Source organism: Tamandua tetradactyla, chromosome 18 (genome assembly GCF_023851605.1).
Source record: "Tamandua tetradactyla isolate mTamTet1 chromosome 18, mTamTet1.pri, whole genome shotgun sequence".
Taxonomy (NCBI): Eukaryota; Metazoa; Chordata; class Mammalia; order Pilosa; family Myrmecophagidae; genus Tamandua; species Tamandua tetradactyla.
This window is the reverse complement of record NC_135344.1, coordinates 19,762,040-19,785,533: the sequence shown is the minus strand read 5'-3', so window position 1 is coordinate 19,785,533 and position 23,494 is coordinate 19,762,040. Positions and strand designations below refer to the sequence as shown.

At 36.9% G+C, this 23,494-nt stretch overlaps 1 long non-coding RNA gene across 2 annotated transcripts in view; it reads right to left on the bottom strand.

Moving 5' to 3' along the window:
* Positions 1-23,191, bottom strand: part of LOC143662547 (uncharacterized) — a 34,020-nt gene extending 10,829 nt beyond the window's left edge. For both annotated transcript variants that reach the window (XR_013165401.1, XR_013165402.1), the window contains exons 1-2: positions 23,036-23,191; positions 15,858-16,015 (exon numbers count right to left, since the gene is read on the bottom strand). This is a non-coding gene — a long non-coding RNA (uncharacterized LOC143662547). The remainder of the gene's footprint in view (positions 1-15,857; positions 16,016-23,035) is intronic.
* Between the last annotated feature and the right edge of the window lie 303 nt (positions 23,192-23,494).

Genomic DNA, 23,494 nt, shown 5'->3' with positions numbered 1-23,494 from the left:
TGACCTTCAGGTGCTGGGGTTCCTACAGATGCACTAAATTCAACTCTAGTCTCATGTCTGCATGCCCCTTTGAGCGGTCATGAGATCCTTGGCCATGCCGCCTGCACCCTTACATAAAACACCTTTTCCAAACATATATTTCCTTGATATATGGCTAGCAAATATTGCAGAGGATATAATACAAAACTAGATGACTCTTCTCTTTTCTCTTTTTTAAATTATAAAATATACCAGATATTAAAAAGTACCAGAGCAACTTAGTAACCCACAACCCAGAATTGACAAATGTTAACATTTTGCCCTATTTCCTTCAGATATTTTTTAAGAAATAAAATATTATAGCCACGACTCTCCAATCTTATCCTCCCCAGCTCCCCAGAAACAACCTCTATTCTAAAGTTGATATGATCTCACCACATATGTTAATAAATTTGTACAACATAGAAAGAACATGGAATTATGTGTATAAATTTTTCACATAAAGCATATATAGTATATATCATTCTGAAACTTTCTTTTCATTTAATTTCTATTTTACTTCTATGTATATTGATAACTTATGGATCTATTTCATTCATTTAACTGCTGTATAGTCATCCAATATTTGTTTCCTTTTTTTCTATCTACTACTATGCTGCAATGAACATTCTTTTACATGTCTCATGAGCAAACAGAAACACTTCTAGAAGTAGATTTGAAATGTGGTGTACAACTTCCAATATTCCTTGATATTGTCAAATTTCTCATCAAAGCACTTATACCAAATTATATTTTCATCTGCAGATTTTCCATTTTACCACATCCTGATCATTTAATATTGAGATTTAAAAAAAAAATTCTGCAAAGGAGTGGAAGATGCTTGTTTATTGGGCATTTCTTTGATTGATAAGAGGTTGGGCCTTTTCTGCTATGTTTATTGACCATTTGCCTTTCCTCGATTATTAATTGCCTGTTCGTACCCTTTACCCTTTTCTTTTTCATACTGGGTTGTTGGTATTTAATGAATTGTAGGAATTCTGTATGTATTTTGGATTTTTACCTTTGTCTGTAGATAAATGGCAGATTAATTTTTCCTAACCAATTCTTTGTCTTTTCATTTTGTTTTCAGTATCTTTTATTCTATAGGAGTTTTAATTTTGATAAATTTCTCAATCTTTTCCTTTATAGTTTGTGCTTGTTGTATCTAAATTAAGATACACTAAAGTGATAAAAATAATTTCCTCTATTTTCTCAAAGATTTAAAGCTTTTTACATTTAGGTCGTTAAACTATCTGGAGTTTATTTTTGTCTGGAATAGAGATAGAGATCTAGTTGGAGTTTTTTCTCCCCATTATTAAAACTACTTCAATTTGGCAAATAGTCCATCCTTCCCCCGCTGATGCACAATGTACTAAGAGATGAGCCAAGCTACTTCTGCTCTCTCTGCTCTGATCCATTATTCTACTGGTCTCTCACTGCATCGGCGAATCCTCAGGAAATTCATGACAAAAACGAACGGTAAAGTTATTTGCCCTTTCATCTTCCTGCACAAGAATTTTCTGGAATAGTAAAGTTATATTAATGCAAACAGTCAAATAGTAAAGTTATGTTAACAGTAAAGTCTTAGTATCTTAATCCTATTAAGCATTTAAAGAGAAGAAAGAGCTAAAACCAAAGACCTAACTGAAGAAACTATAGAAAGAGCAGCAAACTAACTCTAAAGCAAGTAGAAGAAAAGAAATAACAAAGATTAAAGCAAAAATAAATGAACTGGAGAACAGGAAAAAAAAAAACAGAGATCACTTAAACCAAAAGTTGGTTCCTTGAGAAGCTTAACAAGATTGACAAACCCTTAGCTAGACAAAATCAAAAAGAGAGAAGATGCAAATAAACAAAATCATAAACAACAGGAGGGTCATTACTGTGGATCCCAAAGAAACAAAAAAATCATAAGAGGATACTATAAACAGTTGTACGCTAAGAAACTAGACAACTTAAAGGAAATGGACGATTTCCTAGAAACACATGAACATCCCATACTGACTTGAGAAGAAATAGAAAACCTTGACAAACCAATCATGGGTAAAAAGATTCAATCAGTTATGAAAAACTTCCCACAAAGAAAAGCACAGTGCCAGATAATTTTAAAGGGGAATTTTACCAAACATTCCAAAATAAACAAAACCATTCCTACTCAAACTCTTCCAAAAAAAATTGAAGAAATAGGAACACTACCTAACTCATTTAATGAGACAAAATCACTCTAGTACCAAAACTAGATAAAGATACTACAAGAAAGGAAACCTACAGGCCAATCTCCCTAATGAATATAGATGCAAAAATGTTCAATAAAATACTTGTGAGTCAAATCCAAAGGCATATTAAAATAATTATACACCACAACCAAGTGGGGTTCATTCCAGACATGCAAGGGTGCTTCAATATCAGACAATCAATTAATGTAATACAACACATTAACAAACCAAAAGGGAAAAATCACATGATCATCTTGATTGGTGCTGAAAAAACATTTGCCAGAATTCAACATTCTTTTCTGATAAAAACACTTCAAACTGTAGGAGTCAAAGGAAACTTCCTCAATATAATAAAAGGCATATATGAAAAAACCATAGCCAGCATCACGCGCAACAGTGAGAGACTGAAGGCCTTCCCCCTAAGAATCTTTCATTCCTAAGATTGGGAATGAAACAAGGATGGCCACTGTCACCACTATTATTCAGCATTGTGCTAGAAGTTGTAGCTAGAGCAGTCAAGCAAGAGAAAGAAATAAGAGGCATCCAAATCAGAAAGGAAGTTGTAAAACTCTCATATTTGCAGAAAACATGATCCTGTATTTGGAAAATCCTGAGAAATCCATGACAAAGCTACTTGAGATAATAAATTCAGCAAGGTGGTGGGACGCAAGTAATATTCCTATATAATAGTAATGATCTGAGGAGGCAATGAAGAAAAAATTCCATTCAAAATAGCAACTAAAAGAATCAAGTATCTAAGAATAAACTTAACCAAGGATATAAAGGACCTCTACATGGAAAACTACAAAACTTTGCTAAAAGAAATAAAAGATGGAATTAAGGTGTTTTCCACCTAAATAGATGGAAAGACATTCTGTGTTTATGAATAGGAAGGCTAAATATCATGAAGATGTTAATTCTACCCAAATTTATCTACAGATTCAGCATAATACCAATCAAAATTCCAACAACCTACTTTCCAGATTTGAAAAGTTTGTTATCAAATGTATTTGGAAGGGAAATAGGGCTCAAATTGCCAAAAACATCCTAAAGAGGAAGAATGAAGTAGGAGGATTTATACTTCCCGACTTTAAAGCTTATCATAAAGCCACAGTGGTCAAAAAGGCATGGTATTGGCAAAAAGATAGACATATTTTGATCAGAGGAATTGGATTGAGAATTGGAAATAGATCCCTAGATCTATGGGCAATTGATTTTTGATAAGGCCCCCAAATTCAATGAACTGGGACAGGATAGTCTTTTTTAAAAATAGGGCTCAGAGAATTGGATATCCACAGTCAAAGGAATAAAAGAGGACCCCTACCTCACTTCCTATACAAAAATCAAAAGTGGATCAAAGATCTAAATATAAGAGTGTGCTGGTCTGAAAGGATGTATATTCCCTAGAATAGCCATGTTTTAATCTAAATCCCATATCATAAAGGCAGAATAATCCCCATTTGATTATTATGTTTGAAACTGTAATCAGATCATCTCCCTGGAGATGTGATTTAATTAAGAGTGGCTGTTAAGCTGGATTAGGTGATGACATGTCTCCACCCATTTGGGTGGGTCTTGATAAGTTTCTGGAGTCTATAAAAGAGGAAACATTTTGGAGAATGAAAGAGATTCAGAGAGAGCAGGGCAGGGCAGAATGAAATAGCCATGAGAAGCAGAGCCTGCCAGCCAGTGACCTTTGGAGATGAAGAAGGAAAATGCCTCCTGTGGAGCTTCATGGAACAGGAAGCCAGGAGAAGCAGCTAGCAGATGATGCCGTGTTCACCATGTGCCTTTCCAGATGACAGAGAAACTGACTGTGTTCACTATGTACCCTTCCACTTGAGAGAGAAACCCTAAACTTCATCGGCCTTCTTGAACCAAGATATCTTTCCCTGGATGCCATAGATTGGACATTTCTATAGACTTGTTTTAATTGGGACATTTTCTCAGCCTTAGAACTGTAAACTAGCAACTTATTAAATTCCCCTTTTTAAAAGCCATTCTGTTTCTGACATATTGTATTCCAGCAGCTAGCAAACTAGAACAAAGAGCTAGCACTATAAAACTCCTAGAAGAAAATATAGAGAAACATCTTCAGGACTTAGTAATAGGAAGTAGCTTCATAGACCTTATACCCAAAGCACATGCAATGAAACAATAACAAAAAAAAACAGATAAGTGAGAACTCCTCAAAATCAAATGCTTCTATGCCTCAAAGGACTTTGTGAAAAAGGTGAAGAGGCAGCCAATGCAATGGGAGAAAATATTTGGAAACCTTATATCTGATAAGGGTTTGCTATACAGTATATATATAAAGAAATACTACAACTCAGCAGCAAAGAACAAACAACCCAATTATAAAATGGTCAAAAGATATGAATAAATATTTATTCATGGCTAAAAACACAAGAAAAGAGGTTCATCTTCATTAGCTATTAGGAAAATTCAAATCAAAACCACAATGTGATATTATTTCACACCTATAAGAATGACTGTCATTAAAAAAACAAGAAACTACAAATGTTGGAGAGGATATGGAGAAATTGGAACACTTATCCACTGCTGGTGGGGATGTATAATGGCACAACTGCTGTGGAAGACAGTTTGGAGGTTCCTCAGAAAACCAAATATTGAGTTACCCTCTGACCTAACAATTCCACTGCTTGTTATATACAAAGAAGATCTGAAAGCAGTGACACAAATAGACATATTCCCACTGATGTTCATAGTGGCATTACTCACAATTGCCAAAATATGGATTGAAGTCTCCAACTTTTATTGTAGATATGTCTACTTCCCCCTTCAGAGTGTTCAGTGTTTGCCTCAGGTATTTTGGAGCGCTCTGTCTTGGTGCATAAATATTTGTAATTATTATGTCTTTTTGATGAATTGTTCCTTTTATTAATATATAGTCTAATCTGTGGGTTATTAGTATAGCTACCTCCACTCTTTTCTGGTTGTTGTTTGTGTGAAATATCTTTTTCCAACCTTTCATTTTCAATTTGTTTTTGTCCTTGGGACTGAAGTGAGTCTCCTGTACACAGCATGTAGATGGGTCCTGTATTTTAATCCATTTTACCAGTCTGTATCTTTTCATTGGGGAGTTTAATCCATTAACATTTAATGTTATTACTGTAAAGGCAGTACTTTATTTTACCATTTTGTCTTTTGAATTCTATGTCATATCTCATTTTTTCTTTTTACCTTTACTGATAATCTTCATTTTTACACTCTTCTCCAGACCTCTCTCTCCTGTCCTTTCCTACTTGCCTGTAGTGCTCCTTTATTTCTTGTACAGCCTGTCTCTTAGTCACAAACTCTTTTGGTGGGTGATACTTTCAATTGCAAGTTTGAAAGTATCATGTACCCCAGAAAAGCCATGTTTTAACCCTGATCCAATCTTGTGAGAGCAATCATTTCTTTTAATCATAATTCAATATTGTAGGGCAGAAGCTTCAATTAAATTATCTGCACGATATCTGTCACATCTTTGTCTGCTGAAAGCAACATAGCCTAGGAGCAAGGGACCAGCAGATGCCAGCCACATGACTGGGCTGTTCCGATCCATCAGCCCTTCTTGAGTGAAGGTAACCTCTTGTTGTGCCTTAATTTGGACACTTTTACTTCCTTAGAACTGTAAACTTGTAACTTATCAAATTCCCCTTTTGTAAAAGCTGTTCCAGTTCTGGTATATGACATTCCTACAGCTAGCAAACTAACACACCTTATATGTGATGGATTGCTTTTCTTTTGCTTCTTTCAGAATTTTTTCTTTGTCTTTGATATTTGATAATATGATCAGTAAATGTCATAGAGTAAGTCTATTTGGATCTATTCTGATTGGGGTATGCTGTGATTCTTGGATCTATAATTTTATGTCTTTCATAAAAGATGGGAACTTTTCGGTGATTATTTCTTCCATTAATCTTTCTGCCTCTTTTCCCTTCTCTTCTTTCTGGGACACCCATAACATGTATATTCATGGAAGTCATATTGTTATTCAGTTCTCTGAGACCCTGCTCATATTTTTCTATTCTTTTCCCTCTCTATTCTTCTGTATGTAGAATTCAGATGTCCTGTCCTCTAGTTCACTATCACTAATCCTTTCTTCTGCCTCTTCAATTCTGCTGTTGTAGGTCTCCATTGTTTTTTTTTTATCACTTCTATTGTGTTTTTCATTTCCATAAGTTGTGCCATTTGTTTCTTCAAACTTTCAAGTTCTTTCTGTTTGCCTAATGTCTTCTTTATATCCTTCATCTCCTGCCATATCTTACCTCAACTCATTGATTTGATTTTTGATGTGATTTTGCATGTCTGTTCAAACATCCTTAATTAGTTGTTTCAATTCCTGTATCTCATTTGATATGTTGGTTTGTTCCTTTGACTGGGCCATAGCTTTGATTTTCATAGTATGACTCGCTATTTTTGCTAGTGTTCAGGCACTTGATTTCCTTAATTAGTTTATTCTGGAGGTTGTTTTCACAATTTTACCTAGGGTTTCCTTGCTGGCTGGCTTTGTTCTTTCTTCCTCTTTGGAATTCTGTTCAACTTATTCTAGAGCTCTAGCGTAGCTCCTTTTAACTAATCAGGGTTTTTTAAGCTCTTGTTTTTCTGGTTCTTGCTCTGCCTATATGAATTTTTTTTTTTTTTGAGGGTCTCCCCAGATATGATTGACCAGTTAGATTTTCCCAGACTAGGCAGGGCTACACCTCAGGAGGAGGGTGTAAAACTTGATCATGTTTCCCTGAGGGTGAGTCCTAGCAGGTTGTCAGACTTTCCTATGATGCCTCTAGACTCTGTGTTTTTCCTATCCTGCCCAGCATGTGGTGATTGCCTGCCTGCCTGCAACTTCCCACCAGTGTAAAGTAAGGCAGTGCTTTTAATTCTCAGCAGCCTCCCCCTGCCAGTGGTGTGATTGAGACAGGGGCCCAGGTAGAAAGGGAGCTTAGGTTGCTTCTGTTTTCCAGCCCTTGGGGCTTCAATTCCCAAAGAAGAGCTGCCTTGAGCTGCGTTCCACCCCCCTTTTCTTGGGGAAGATATACTTTGTCTCCCATACATGCCTTAACTCTACCCTTGCCTGGGGCAGTGCTAAAGCATGAGAATGTTCACGGTCTATCTAATGTGCTGTTAAGAAGTAAACAAAAAAAAGAGACAGAGAGAGAGAGAGAGACTGAGAGAGAGAGAGAGAAGCCTTTTCAGAGCCCACTCCAGCTCCCCAGTTTTGCCAATCAAGAACTGGAGTTGGTACAATGGAGTTGGTACACAGTTCTATGTGTCCCCAGGCTCTGTGTGCCCCCTTTACTTGAGCCCCAGCCCTTTCCCAGTATTTGTGCTTTCCAACTCAAAAAATATCTGTTTTCTTTTGTTTTGTTTTTTCCATCAGCCCTAACCTCTCTCTGCCAGGCCTAAAACTTCTTGTTCCCTTAATGCTTACTCCAGGTTAGTCTGTGCTCAGGTCCTGTTTTCAGAACTCTGAATTTGTTAATTAATTCTGCAATTGGAGCTTAATTCAGCTACCTTCCTTTCATGTAGTAGGGTCTGTTTCTTTTTCCCTAGGGGAACCAGCCTTTCATGCCAATGGGGGAGGGGTGCCAGACTCTGCAGTTTGGGTGACTTACAATTCTATGTGGGATCTCATCTGTTCTACCTGTTCCAGACTGGTATACTACTTGTGTCCAGTCACTGATGTTCCCCCAACAGTTGCTCCATATAATTTCTATTTACTGGCTGCCCTGGAGGACAAACTAAATTCCATAACCCTACTACACCACCATCTTGCCCTGCTCCTTTGTTCACAATTGCCAAAATATGGAAATAATCTACATGTCCCTCAACAGATGAGTGGATAAAAACAAAATGTGGTATATACATATGATGGAATATTATACAGCAGTAAGAGAAAATGAAATCCTGAAGCACATGACAACATGGATGAACCCTGAGACATAATGCTGAGCAAAGTAAGCCGATACAAAGAAAGATACTATTCAACTTCACTAATATGAACCTCCTATAAAATGTAAACTCAGACTCTTATAAGGTAGAATATAGGGCACTTAGAGATATACAGATGCTAAAGAAGGGGAGCATTACCTAATATGTACAGGTTTATTAATGAGCTTTATTTTAAATGTATAGGAATGGATAGAGGTGTTGGTAGTACATTAGTGGGAATACAAATAATAGTGCAGTATTGAAGGTAAATAGGATTGAAAGGGGTTGTTTAAAGTCATGAATCTCACGAATTAGCACTACAAATATAAATAATTTCCTTTTAAAATATTTTCATTGGGAAATCTTCACACACATACAGTCCATTCATAGTACACAATCAGTGGCTCACAATATCATCACATAGTTGTGTATTCATCACCATGATCATTTTTTAGAACATTTGCATCTTCAGAAAAGAAATAAAAAGAAAAAAAAATTCATACACCACATACCCCTCACGCTGCCCTCTCCATTGACCACTAGAATTTCAATCTACCCGATTTTTTACCCTTTCCCCTCCTATTATTTATTTATTTTTTAATCCTTATTTCTTAATGCTTCTGTCCATATCTTGGATAAAGGGAGTATTGCACACAAGGTTTTCACAATCATACAGCCACATTGTAAAGCTATATAGTTACACAATCATCTACAAGAATCAAGGCTACTGGGACACAGTTCAGTGGTTTCAGGTACTTCCCTCTGGCCACTCCAATACACCATAAACCAAAATGGGATATCTATGTAATGCATAAGAATAACCACCAGGATAACCTCTCAACTCTTGTTTGAAACCTCTAAGCCACTGAAACTTTATTTTGTCTCATTTCTTTCTTCTCCCTTTTGATCAAGAATGCTTTCTCAATCTGATGATGCCAGGTCCTGGCTCATCCTGGGAGTCTGGTCCCATGTTTCCAGGGAGATTTATACCCCTGGGAGTCATCTCCCACATAGAGGGGAAGGCAGTGAGTTCACCTGCTGAGCTGGCTTAGAGAAAGGCCACATCTGAGCAACAAAAGAAGTTTTCTGGGGGTGACTGTTAGGCATAATTATAAGTAGGCTTAGCTTCTCCTTTGTAGGAATACGTTTCATAGGGGCCAACCCCGAGATTAAGGGTTTCACCTATTGAATTGGTTGTCCCCACTGCTGGTGAGAATATCAAGAATTCCCTAGATGGGGAAGTTGACTATTTCCTCTTTTCTCCCCAGCCCCCCAAGGGGACTTCGCCGATACTTTTTTAATCTTTGCCCATATTACTCTGGGATATATTGGGGCATCACACTAACCTGTATAAACCAACAAGATCTCATGCCCTATTCAAGATTCCATGTCATTATGGTGTTCAAATAAACTGACCATACGAGTTAGATTAGATAATGTGCTACGAAAATAGAAATTTTGCACCAAATAAACATCTCCCTCTTTGGTCTCACACAGATGTTGAAGTTTTAGACAATATCATCCTTTACCTTGTATTCTGATTTACCTTAGCCCTATCCAGATCAGCTTCATTCATATCTCTAGTTGAAGTCCGATCACTTTTTCAACTTTTTTAACAGTTGCTATGTGGGATAATGCTGACTTTCATAGCTTCAGTGATCTAACTCAGAATTTCAAGTGTCACATGAAGAACTGAAGTTTTAGGAAACTTTGTATATAACTTGGCTCAGTATCTTAGAATTTAGAAATAACAGTTACAACTCCTGGATATATGTGACTGCTGTGGGAGCTTATAATCTAGGACCCTTTATAATAAGCCCCAACCTGATAACCTATGCTTTCAACTTTAATTCTCTGAATTTGCATATCAAAGTCAGTTCCATATGAGTGAGGCATGATAATATTTGTCTTTTTGTCTCTGCCATTTCATTCAACACACAGTCCTTACGGTTCATTCACCTAATTGCATGCCTCACAACTGCAAGTAAAATCATTTACCTGCTCTCTATGTGGGATATGACTTTCAGGGGTGTAAGTCTCCCTGGAAAGGTAGCACTTGACTCCCAGGGATACCTGGCCCTGGCATCATGGGATTGATAATGCCTACCTGACCAGAAGGGGAAAAATAAATGTAACAAAATAAGGTATCAGTGGCTAATATATTTCAAATAGCATTGAGAGGCTATTCTGGAGATTACTCTTATGGAAGCTTCAGCTAGATATTGCAAATTGCTGTGGTACGCCAAGCTCCAACCCACAGTATTCCTGAAAACCCTAAGGAATACTCAGAGTTGGGTGCATGGTTGGTTCGGTGGTAGAATGCTTGTTTTCCACGTGGGAGACCAAGTTCAATTCTCGGACCATGCACCCCCACCCCCACCCCCCAAAAATACTCAGAGCTCTATCTGAGGCTCTATAAAAGTTTCACTCACTATGTTTATTTTTCAGAAAGTTAAAACTTTCAGATGGTTCCTATGCCAGGAAAAGCCTGAAACCCAGAGGCACCGGTTTCTCCGGAATATCAACTAATTGCATCTCCCTACCCATAATGTTGTCACCTCTTTTCAACATGAAGAAATTAGAACATTGTTCAAATTACCCTGAAGATTGGGAGAAGAATCAAAGGAAAGGGAGGAGTTGTAATAGATAAGATAGGATTTAACAAATGATTAAATTTAGTAACTAGTGAATCACTATATTGATATTTCTTGTTAATCTCTTGTGTACTAGAGCAGCTAGAAGGAAATATCTGAAATTGTGCAACTGTAACCAATACCATGCTTTGAAATTTGCTCTACAACTACTTGTTAAATGTACTTTGAAATTTATTACTTTTTTGCATATATATTTTGCAATTAAAAGTTCTTAAAAAACATTAGTATTATATTTAATTTATATATTAATTTGAGAAGTAATAGCATTTATACATTATTGGCACACTGTTTTAACTCATCATTGTTCATTATTCAGGTCTTATTTTATGTTAAATAGTAAACTTTTGGCTGTCATCAGTAAAATGGCTATAAATCTTATTCAATTTTTTTGTAGACATGCTTTCATTTCTCTTGGGTAAATGCTCCAAGTTGGAATTGCTGGATCATATCATAAGTGCATCTTTTTAAGAAACTGCTGACCTGCTTTCTAAAGTAATTGTGCCATTTTACATTCTTCTAGCAATATATGAAAGTTCTGCTTGTTCCACCTCCTCTCCAACTTTTGGCATTGTCAGTCTTTCTCATTGTAACCATTCTGTGGCTGTGTAATGGTATATCATTGTGATATTGAGAAAATTTTTAACATTTTTATGGTGAAATATATACATAAAAGCAATAAATTTCAAAGTACATTGTTACAGGTAGTTATAGAGCAGATTTCAGAGTATGGTGTGGATTACAGTTCCACAATTTTGGATTTTTCCTTCTAGCTGTCCAAAACACTGAGACTGAAAAAAAAATCAATATAATGATTTAGCAATCATACTCATTTGTTAAATTCTCTGTATTTCTGGACTTATCTGGCCTAGAAACCCATCTGAAGGTTGTAGGTTTCTGGAAAGTTATCCTAGTACAAGGAAACTTTGTAGAATCTTATATAAAGTCCTAGGTATTTTTTAGGTTTAACAGGAATGAGTTTGGTTGGGGCTTGAGAAGCCATGATAAATAACAATATCTAGCTGAAACTTGTAAGAGTAGTCTCCAGATTAGCCTCTTGACTCCATTTGAACTCTCTTAGCGACTGATAGCTTATTTTGTTACATTTCTTTCCTCCCTTTTGGTCAGAAAGGTATTGTTGATCCTTTGGTCCCAGGGCCAGGCTCATCCCTGAGAGTTGTCACACATTGCCAGGGAGACTTTCACCCCTGGATTTCATGTCCTACATAGGGGAGAGGATAATGATTTTCCTTGCAGATTTGGGGTTAGAGAGAGAGGCCACATCTGAGCAACAAAAGAGGTTCTCTGGAAGTAACTTTTAGGCATTATTATAGGTAAGCTTAGCATCTCCTCTGCAAAAAATGTTTCATAAGAGCAAACCTCAAATTCAAGAGCTTAGCCTATTAACTTGAGAGGTAATATTTGAGAAAGTACCAGGGATTTCCCAGGGGGAAAAGTTTAGTAGTTCCATATCTTTTTCTCCAGTCCGTCAAAGGACTTTACTAATACTTTAAAATTATCTGCCTACATACTCTGGAATATATCTGGATATTACATTAAGCTATACAGAATTACAAGCCCTTATTCCTATTCTGGGATATTGAGTCATTTTTCATATACATGTTGGCCATTCACTTATCATTCTTTGTAAATAGTCTGTTGAAATATTTTGATAATTTTTGTTGGATTGTTCTAGCACCATCTGTCTTATTATTAAGTAACTGGAGTTATGAATACATTCTGGATACCAGTCGTTTATCATATTTACATTTTGCAGATATTTATTTCCAATCTGCATCTTGCATTTTTATTTCCTAAAAGGTTTCTTTTGATGGGAGGAAGTTTTAAATTTTGATAAAGTTTAATTTATCAATTTTTTCTTTTAATGCTTTCCATGTTCCTACCCCCAAATCTCCTGTGTTATTTTTTCTAGGAAAAGTTATATATAAGTCTATGATACATCTTAAATATATATTTGCCTGATGTGAGGTAAGAATAAGGCTTCTTTTTTTTTTTTTTGCATTTAGAAACCCAGGTTTTTTTTTAGCACCATTTGTTGAAAAGATTTTATTTTCCCATTGAATTCTTTCAAAACCTTTGTTGAAAATCAAGTGATAAAATAAGAATATACTTTACTTTTTAAATTGATACATATTATATATTCATATACCATATTGTGCCAGTTTGAAATTGTTGTGTACCCCAGAAAAACCATGTTCTTTAATCATCATTCAATATTATTCAGTGGGATCCTTTTGATTAAGTTGTTTCCATGGAGATGTGACCCACCCAATTGTAGGTGGTAACTTTTGATTAGGTGGTTTCCATGGAGATGTGTCTCTACCCATTCAAGGTGGGTCCTTTACGAGAGCCCTTTAAGAGGAACTAATTCAGAAAAAGCTTCAGAGCCAACACAGCCAGAAGGAAAACACCCCCAGGGAAGCCTTGTGAAATGAGGAGTACCTTCCCAGATAAGGGAAGTGCTTCAGCCTCACCGGCCTTTCTGGAATCAAGGTATCTTACTTTGGACATTTTTCTGTCCTTAGAACTGTAAACTTTCAACTTAATAAATTTCCTTTTTAAAAGCCATTTTGGGTGGGCCACGGTGGCTCAGTGGCAGAGTTCTCACCTGCCATGCCAGAGACCCGGGTTCAATTTCCAGTGCCTGCCCATGTTAAAAAAAAAAAAAAGAGCCATTTCATTTCTGGTATATTGCATTCCAGCAGCTTTGACAAACCAGTACACATATAACCATCCAAAGTGTGCATTCAGTGGTTCACAGTATCGTCATCATATAGCTGTGCATTCATCATCACAATTGATTTTTTAATATTTTCCTTACTCCAAAAGAATAAAAATAAAAATTGAGGTAAAAAATAACACCCAAAACATCCCATACCCCAATCAGTACACGTGATACTGGCATAGTATAAATAAATCATGCCAGGAAAAATGGATATCAACATACAAAGAATGAAGTCAACCTCCTCTTTTTCACAATGCACAAAAATTAATTCAATATATATCAGAGACCTAAATGTCAGAGCTAAAACTTCAACACTCTAAGAAGAAAACATTGGGGTAAATCTCTGTGGCTTTGAATTAACCAAAATTTCCTTATAACTAAAAGCACATGTGAGAAAGTAACAAATAGACAAACAGAACTTCATCAATGTTAAAGATTTGGGGCTGCAAATGGTACCATCGAGAAAGTGAAAAGACACCTACAGAATGGAAGAAAATCTTTGCAAAGCACGCACACACACACACACATACACATATATCTAAGGATATATAAAGATTTCTTACAACTCAATCGTAAAGACAGTCAATCCAATTTTTAAATGGGCATAGGATCTAAATAGATATTTCTCAAAAAAAAGATATACAAATGACCCATAAGCACGTGAAAAGATGTTCAACATACTTTATGGTTAAGGAAATGCAAATCAAAACCACATTAAATACCACTCCACACTCACTAGAGAATGCTTAAAATGAAAAAGACATATAATAAATTACTACCATATGACCTAGCATTACTACTCGTAAGTATAAATCCAAGATAAATGAAAACATACATGTCTATACAAAAACTTGCACATGAATGTTCAAAGCAGTGTCATTCATAATAGTCAAAAAATAGAAACAACCCAGTTGTCTGTCAACTGATGAATGGATAGACAAAATGTGGTATATCCATTCAATGGACTAATATTTGACAATAAAAAGGTGGGGATTACTGATACATGCTATAACATGGATGAACCTTGAAAACATTGTGCTGTGTGAAAGAAGCCAGGCACAAAAAGTCACATATTGCATGATTCTATTTAAATGAAATATCCAGAATAGGTAAATCCATAGAGACAGTATACAGATTATTGGTTATCAGGGACTGGAAGGGTTGGTGAGTGTGATGGTTGTGTTCATGTGTCAGCTTGGCCAGGTGGTGATGCCCAGATGATTGGTCAGGCAAGCACTGGCCCACCTGTTGCTGTGAGACATTTCATGGATTTAAATCTTCAGCATGCTGCTTGCATCTATGGCATCTATGATTACATTTGTAGTTGGCTGAGGGCTGTGTCTTCTCCAATGAGTGATGTTTAATCTAATTAGTTGAAGGCTTTAAAGGAGAAATGAGCAGAGAGAATCCCTCTCTCCACTTCAGCCAGCCAGTCTCTTCTGGGAAATTCATCCAAGGCCTTCATTGGAGCTGTCAGCTTTGTCCTGCCCTACAGAATTTGGATTTGTGCATCCCCACAATTGCATGAGACACTTTTATAAAATCTCATATTTACAGATCTCTCCCATTGGTTCTGTTTCCCTAGAGAAGGCTGACTAGTACAGTGGGGGTAGAAAATAACAGCTAATGAATCCAGAATTTCTTTGGGGGGGAGGGGTGTGATGAAAATGTTCTAAAATTGATAGCAGTGATGGTTGCACAGCTCTAGTGAATGTATCAAAACACACACACATACATTGGATTGTACACTTAAAAAACGTACACTCAATGTTGAAACTGAAGCTATTCACTAACCTCAATGCTTTCCTTGACTGTTTTAGGAGAGTATGAATTTAAAAAGTGGCATGTAGGGGAACTGTGTTTTAATAGAGAGTAGAACCAACTGTGTTTTAATAGAGAGTAGAACCTTAAACTAAAGTTCCGAAGCTCTGGGTAAAACTTCTAGCATTACTAGTGGGTTTGAAGAGAGGTTTTTGGGGACTCTTGGAATAGCATCTAGTTGTCTATGAAGGGAAGTTTCATCTGCTTTTCTTAAAGCAATTACAATTTACTTTTCAAACCTGTTGAAAGCCTAAGAGTTAAAGAGCCTGTGTGTAAAGTATTATAAACTGCAACATTGTATTCATGCTGCTATTGAGATTTGTTGATAAGCTTGAGACTAGCTCAGGGCAACATTGCCTCACAAGGGTTGTGGCAAATTTGATATATCCAAGGTTTTTCTCTTCTTACCTGAAACTGTTCCTTCTGCCTTTTAAATGGAATATTCCTTTTTTGGCATCTATATAGTCTTACCTTCCTTCCATTCCATAGCCTCTATATGAAATGTTCCTTCCTCTCCATCAGCTCAAGATCATTCTGGAGTATCTAGAGATCTCACCATTTAGGAAAGTGATTCTTGGAATGCCATCTGGATAACCATCAGATGTGTCCAAAAGATACTTTGGGATCATCTCCAGGAAGGAAGAAAAATGATAGAGAAACTCAGAACTATTTATACAATTATCCTGCAGGCTTTGGCCTGGAAAATAAGAAACCGGGACTTAAGGATTTTTATTGCCTTTCATCTTTTCTATATTTCATGAAGTCTAAATTATAACCGTCTGCTTCAGAAGATGTAAAAATCCTGAATTCCATCTTCTCCCACATTCACAGAATAGCAACCCTTTGGGGAATCTTCTATTAATCTGAAAGTCTTCAGTAGTGACCATACTGAAAGCATAATGTAAAACAAGCACCGAGCTGCATCTCGTTACATCCCTACCTTTCTTGCTTCCCTAATCTAGTGATGAAATAGGCATCTATCTCTAAAATGCATCTTATAAAGTGAATGTTTGCCTGTCTACTGAAATGGACATGTTTTCTGCTTGCTTGATGATGACGGTGGTAAACCTGTCTTTCCTCCAGTTCCTAGTAGAGACCATTAAATTACCTATTTAGACTTATTCTTTCCCTTATCTTTAATTCTCAAAATAGCCCCCAAGTCATTGTTGGTGAGTTCAAAGGCATTTCACATTTGGTGATTAATTTGATTTACTTTCATTCTTACAGCCTGTAAGACAACTTAGATGGGGAAAATGCTACTCTAAAACTGACATCTGCAATGAGTCTTACCTATTTCCCATCCATTGCCCCTCCCATCTCAATTAAGCTGGACACAAAATATCTCCTTATGGCTACATAAAATAACCTCTTCTCTGGCCCAGGAACTGTTGTGTTCCTTTTCCAATTTTCTCTCTCAATAAGCTTTCTCTCTTCTTTTCTCAGAAAATTTCCTTTTTCCCTTCCCACTACTAAATCTTTATTGAACACCTGCTGTTTTCTAAGTACTCGACTGGGTACAGGGACAAGTAAAACCTGGTTTTTATACTGGAGAATGATTCATGTAAATTAATACCAACAACGCCATGTTGGTTAATTTTATGCGTCTAACTTAGCTAGGTTACAGTGTCCAGTTGTTTGTCCAAGCACCAATCTAGTTGTCTCATTAGCTTCTACCATTGGTTGACTTTAAACATAGGAGATTATCCTCAATAATGTGGGAGATCCTAAGAGTGAGATTTCTGTAGAGAAAAATGTTAGTGACATGGAAGAGGAATGATTTGCAAACTATGAAATCTTATTTCCTCTTCTACCATGTGTGATTTCCTAGTATTTGCTGATGACTTTCTTCTTATTTTAATGCTTCATACCCTTTTAAAATCTCTGTTTTCAAGGGTTCCATCCCTTTATCCTATATGATCAACAGCCTCTTCCAACATGAAAAAGTTAGAATGGGCATAGGCCAGTACCCCTAAAGAGTGGGAGAAAGATCAAAGGTGATGGTGAAGTTATACAGAGAAGGTAGGATTTAACAAATGAGTATGAGCGACGAATCATTATATTGATACTTCTTTTAGCCTCCAGTACCTTAGAGCAGCTAGAAATAAAAACCTAAAGTTGTGGCATTGTGACCCATACCAAACTCTGAAATCTGTTCTGCCACTAATCGCGATGTACTTTGAAATCTATTGCTCTTATGTGATATGTTATTTAAAGAGAAGGAGGAATATAACAGAGAAGACAGGATTTAAGAAATAAATATGACTGCTGAATCATTATATTGCTATTTCTGCTGGTCTCCAGTGTCTTGGAGGAGCTAGAAGAAAAACAAAAAATCATGGAATTGTAACCCATACCAAAGTTTAAAATCTGTTCTGTAATTACTTGTTAAAATGTACTTGAAAATTTGTTGCTTTTTTAAATATATGTTATATTTCACAATAAAAGAAAAGAATGCAGTTGCATCTCACTCTGATAAAACTCAAAGTCAGCATCACTGTCAATGGGAAGCATTTTGAAGAACTAAAATTACGAAGGAGTAAGAATTTCTCAATACATTGTTCCTTCCTTCTAGGCCCCTAAGTCCAAGGGGAAAGTTAGGATGGGGGGGGGGGGGGTTAAAAAAACAAACAAATATTTTTTGTATAATAAAGTAAACAAACATTTTCAAGGGGCAGTTGGTGGAGAGGATTGGAGAGGAGAGGAATAGAGAAGTACATTACCTGAAGAAGATCAGAGAAAATAAAATCTCTTCATCTTGAAAAGGTAATGATGTTCTTGCGTTGAGTAGTCCCAGCTGGGGCTCTCTGCAGTGTTACCTCCACCAAGCCCCGGGGGGGGGGGGGTCCTATATGATTGGGAGGAGGCAAGATCCAGTGGAGTTTGGGGGTCTTTGTCCTGTCATTCCATTTGAAACAAAACACCTGCCAAGCCCGGGAAATGTGGCTGCTTCTTCAAGGCCCTGCAAGGTTTGGCTGGGATCAGGAGCCTGGAGGACTGCCAGTTGCAGCAATTTCCCAGCAGTAGAAACATCAGAGCAGCTACAATAGTGTGACCTAGAGTTGGGGGTGGGGACCTCAGGTGGGACTTCAAGCCAGAGAGTCCTTCTTTAACTCAGAGCTCTTGACAAGGGCCTTCCCACATTCTACACTGCATAGAATGCTTTTGGGCAGAACTCAAAACTGGTCCCTAAATATGCATCAGCAATGTTTTCCCCCAGTCCAGGAGACTTCACACTTTTTCAAGGCATATGGTCCCCTGCTCCTGACACTGGCATGCTCTGCAATTCAAGAGATTTCATCCACCCTGTCTTATTGAGGTGTTTCCAACTGGCTGTTGAGAAAGTGACCCTAGACTTTTTTGTTTGCCTGCTACATCAATGAAAAATATTTGTGTATGCACCCAGAAATGCATTTATTTACTTTCAACTTGTCCACATAAACTACTGGGTGGTTTATAAAGCATCCACAAAAATAGAAATTACTAAAGGATCAGGAAAAAATGTTACAAATAAACATTCTCATGTTGTCTTCCAGCACCCCATGGAGTTCCTTATGCATATTTATAGGGTACACACACCCATACAAAAGTCACAGGAGGTAACAGGAATCATCTAGTAGTGGCTAGTTGGATGATCTATTTTCAAGCTTTGTAATGTCAGGAGCTTTTGGTGATATTGGCTTACTTCTCATTCACAAACATCAAAGATAAGTCATCAAACGCCAGTGAGTGATACATGATGGGTCTTACTATAGGGGTGTGATTTAAGCTCATCCTCATGCCCAGGGAATCACATATGGCTAAGGCTAAATTCTGGCCCACAGACAAAAGGAAGGACTGGGAAAGGTAGGGCATAGTTGTAAACTTGCTGGAAAAATAGGAAGATCATGACATTAGTTATATCTCTTTAGCTGCTTTACCTGGTCCTTTATAATTCAATTGTGATGATTTGAGACAGATATAAAGTTGCTTTTCATCTTATAGATAATTTCATAAGTATCTTCTCAGTTTAAAAATCACTCCCTTTAAAGTTATTATGTCTAGTTTCAGAGTGTCCCATTAGATGAAAAGGATGACATCTTTTGAGACTAACCCAGAGTCATTATGAATTTGTTCCTCAGTATTAGAATTAAGTTCTAGAAAACCATGTGCTGTCATGTGTGAACTTTTCCAGTACTGCCCAGTCAATTATTTCCCAATTAGTAGTGGGACTTCAGAAAGATTAAATTTCTATTTGGTTATAATCCCTCTTGTATTTTTGTTATGTATGTGCATAGATTAAGTACTTGTCATCTACCTAGAAGAGTGCCAAAATGTTATCTGTGTCAGTAGCATGCTTACTGCTAAGGGTCCAGGAAGAAATTTTCAGAATATATGATGAAGAGGCAAAAGATATACCTTCGAATTTTATACCAAAGTAGTTTCATAAGTCACAATTTATTCGCTAGACTATAAGATCAATGATAGTACAGATTTTGTTTAATTCATTGCAAATTCCTAGCACCTAAAATTGTTTCTGGCATGGGGGGGTACTTAATGGATATTGGTGGAATTAATGAACGAATTCATGAAAGACAAAGAGCCAAAATATTACCATTGATACATAGAACAATAAATTTACCTGGGGAACAAAGAACATCAATGATAGGGAGGGAGAGCATGAGATACACCATAATTTTTAAATGCAATTTCATTGAGATATATTAATATACCAGGTAATCCATCGGAAGTATACAATCAGTGGCTCCTGGTATCATCACGTAGTTGTGCATTCATCACCATGATCAATTTTAGAACATTTGCAATACCCCAGATATATATTTTTTCAAAGAAGAAACTGAAATATTAATGGGAAGTAAAATGTTTTATTTTCTTTTGAAATATGCCCAAGGAAAACTTAATTGTGGTTCAGTGTTTACTAAATACTTTAGGAAAAGTAATGCATTCTTATAATGTGATAATTTTTTTAAATTATGAAAATGGCATCGAAGTTAATGTTAATCAACAAATTCTGGGCTTGGGTCCCCAGCAGTTCTGGAACTCAACTCTATCAATGCAGAAGCATGCTTTGCCTCTGAGAGCCTTAGAATGCAAAGGAAGGATAGATGGTAACTGCTATGGTGATTTGAAATGGAGCATTGATTTATCCACTCATTTAATAAATACTTATCCGAGCACTGTACTTGGTGCTGAAAGTATGGAGAAAAAAAAAAAGAATTGATCCATGAACTCAAGGATTTCACAATTAAGTAAAGAAGCAGATATATAAGTGGATAAATGCATGGATTAGAGCTGCAATGAACATGTGAACAGAATGCAATACTTGCACAAAGGAGGGCAGACTGGAATACATACATATGTGCATTTAAGCTGAGTATTGGAGAAAAAACAGAGTTCTCCCTGCCAAAGAAAGAAGAGGAATGGTTTTTAAGGGGCAAATCAACCCAGAGGTCACCTGCCCAGCGGATGGGCCTGGGAAAGACTCTAAAGCGGCAGTTCTCAAGTTGTGATCTGTGGACTCTTAGGGGGGTTGCAAAATCAAAATTATGTTTGTAATACTAGGGCCTTTTTTACCTTTTTTTTCCCTGTGTTGAAGTTTGCACTGATGGTTGCAAAAGCATTGGTGAGTGAAACTGCTGGTGTCTTAGTAGACTCAAGGTGGTAGACCAGATGTACTAGCAGTCATGGTGTCCCTCACTGCTGTATAGTATACTATGGGATTTCTAAAAAGCCAGCTGTATGTGAGAATGTCCTTCTTAAAGCAGTGTAAGCTATTAGTTTTATTAAATCTTGACCTTTGACTTTTGAGTACTGTCTATTTTATTTTTAGAGTAAGCTGGTAGAAAGTTTATTAGGTACTCATGTGGAAAACCTGTGGGTATGCTCACAAGAAAAGAGGGGTGAGAGGTGAGAGGCCAGCAACCTTGGGGCCATCTGTTATTATTGCTTAGCTTTACTTACTCCCCCCCCTTCCTTGTTCAGAGCTCTGCCTCTACCGTCCCTTCTCTCCAGGGTGGTACCTGATGGTAGACAGTGTATTTGGGCAGGTCAGGTGAGCGCACGTCTTTTGAACATTCTGTGTGATGTAATGGAAAATACCCATCAAGCGCTTTGCCGCATACCCACCTCCCACATTAATCACCAGGAAAAGCTCTTGTGCAATTGTTTGAGTTGCAAGCTTAACTGCTTTTCTCATGGAACGCCCCTTTTACGTGAAAGAATGGCTGGCAAGTTATGATTATTCAGATTTGGCTGTTGGCAGACATTTTCTTGAAAAGAAACCAAGTGAGCCTATCACGCCAAGGAAAGCTGACAGTATTTGTTGCTTTTGATCTTTTAAGTAAAAATTAGACTTTTGAAAAACTTGTATGAGCCATCATGAGTTTGTTAGCTTCCCAATACTTAAAAAATTTCAGGTGAGGTTAGTGGTGATATTAATGGACGTGATTTTTTGCTATTGTCTAATGATATGTGTCAACATTTGGAAGATCTCCGTAACTTGGCAAACCAATATTTTCTAAAAGATCAAAGCAGGATGTTATTAAATCAATCATGAGCATGGAGAAGAGAACCATTCAGAGTGCGAGATATACCAATGGAGTTTGTGTGACAGAGTAGGGAAAGTTTACTGACAGTTTCAGAATCCATATTGCAACTAAACTTAAGAAACTCTGACTGCTCTGGTGTTTTGCAGTTTTAGAGAAGAATATCCAAAATTATCTGAAAAGGCTATGAAAATTATCCTTCTGTTTCCAAACACATATCTGTATGAGATTAGATTTATTTTTTCCAAATACTTGAACTGAAAACAAATATTCCAACAGATTGAATGTAGAAGCCGATATGAGAATCCAGCTGCTATCTGTTAAGCCAGATATTAAAGAATTTTGCAAATATGTAAAACAATGCCATTTTTCTCACTACTTTTTTAAATATAGATTTTTTCATTACTGTAAACATACGATGGCTTTATTATTGCTTTTAAATGAATTAAATTTTAGAAATTCCTAAAACAGTAAATAATGATAGTCATCGTGCTGTGACTCACATAAACAAAAGCTCCTTAGTCCTAATAACTTTAAAGAGCGGAGAGGGCTCCTGGGGCCACAAGGCTTGAGAACCACCGCTGTGAAGATACAGCTATCACTAATAAGGCACATTGTGGAATGGGTAGAAATGATCATAGAAGATTAATTGAAATTTTAAGAAATTGTAATTGAGCAAAGGCAGCAAGCAGGCTGACAGCAGGACAGAGCTGTTGTGTCTTGATTCACAGGTCTGTTCAGAGGCAAGTGCGTGGTTTGAAAACAAAAGCAGCAGCATATATAGCACCTTTTTAAAGTGTCTTACACCTACATGTTCATCTCCTATAATTATAACTGATCAGAAGGAGCACATGCATAGTAGTACTGTCCTTTATCACAATTTATCTCTTTTCAGTTATATATCATCAAATGGTGTTTCTTCCCTAACCCCTAAAATTGAAGTTTTAGTTTTCAAACTGAGGGTAGGTGCTCTAGTTTGAAAGGTGCCAGAATGTACTATGCCTGAAATGGAGTAGCCTTTAAAAAGGAAAATTTATTAAGTTGCAAGCTTACATTTCTAAAGTTGAAAATGTCCAAATTAAAGCAAGGTTATAAAAGATGTCCAACCTTAGGTATCCAGGGAAAGATACCTTGGTTCAAGAAGGCTGATGATGTTCAGGGTTTCTCTTCCAGCTGAAAAGGCATATGGCAGGATCTGCTAGCTTTCTCTCCAATGGCTTCCCTGGGGCTCTGTCCATTCTGTTGGCTCTGTCAGTTCTGGTGGCACTCATGGCTCTCAAGATTTTTCCAAAATGGTTCCCTCTTAAAGGGCTCCAGTAAGCAACCCCACTTTGAATGGGTGGGAGCACATCTCCATGGAAACAATAAAAAAGAGACCATCTAGCAAAATTGAATGAGGATTAGAGGACGTGGCTTTTCTGGGGTACACAACAGATTCAAACCGGCACAGTGTTCATCTTCTAAAAGGAACCACTGCACTAAACTTCGTCAAGATAAACATGAAAATTGTTTTACTGTTCTCTCCCCTCCCCTCATTAGTCTATATGGTTTATTAGACTATACAGA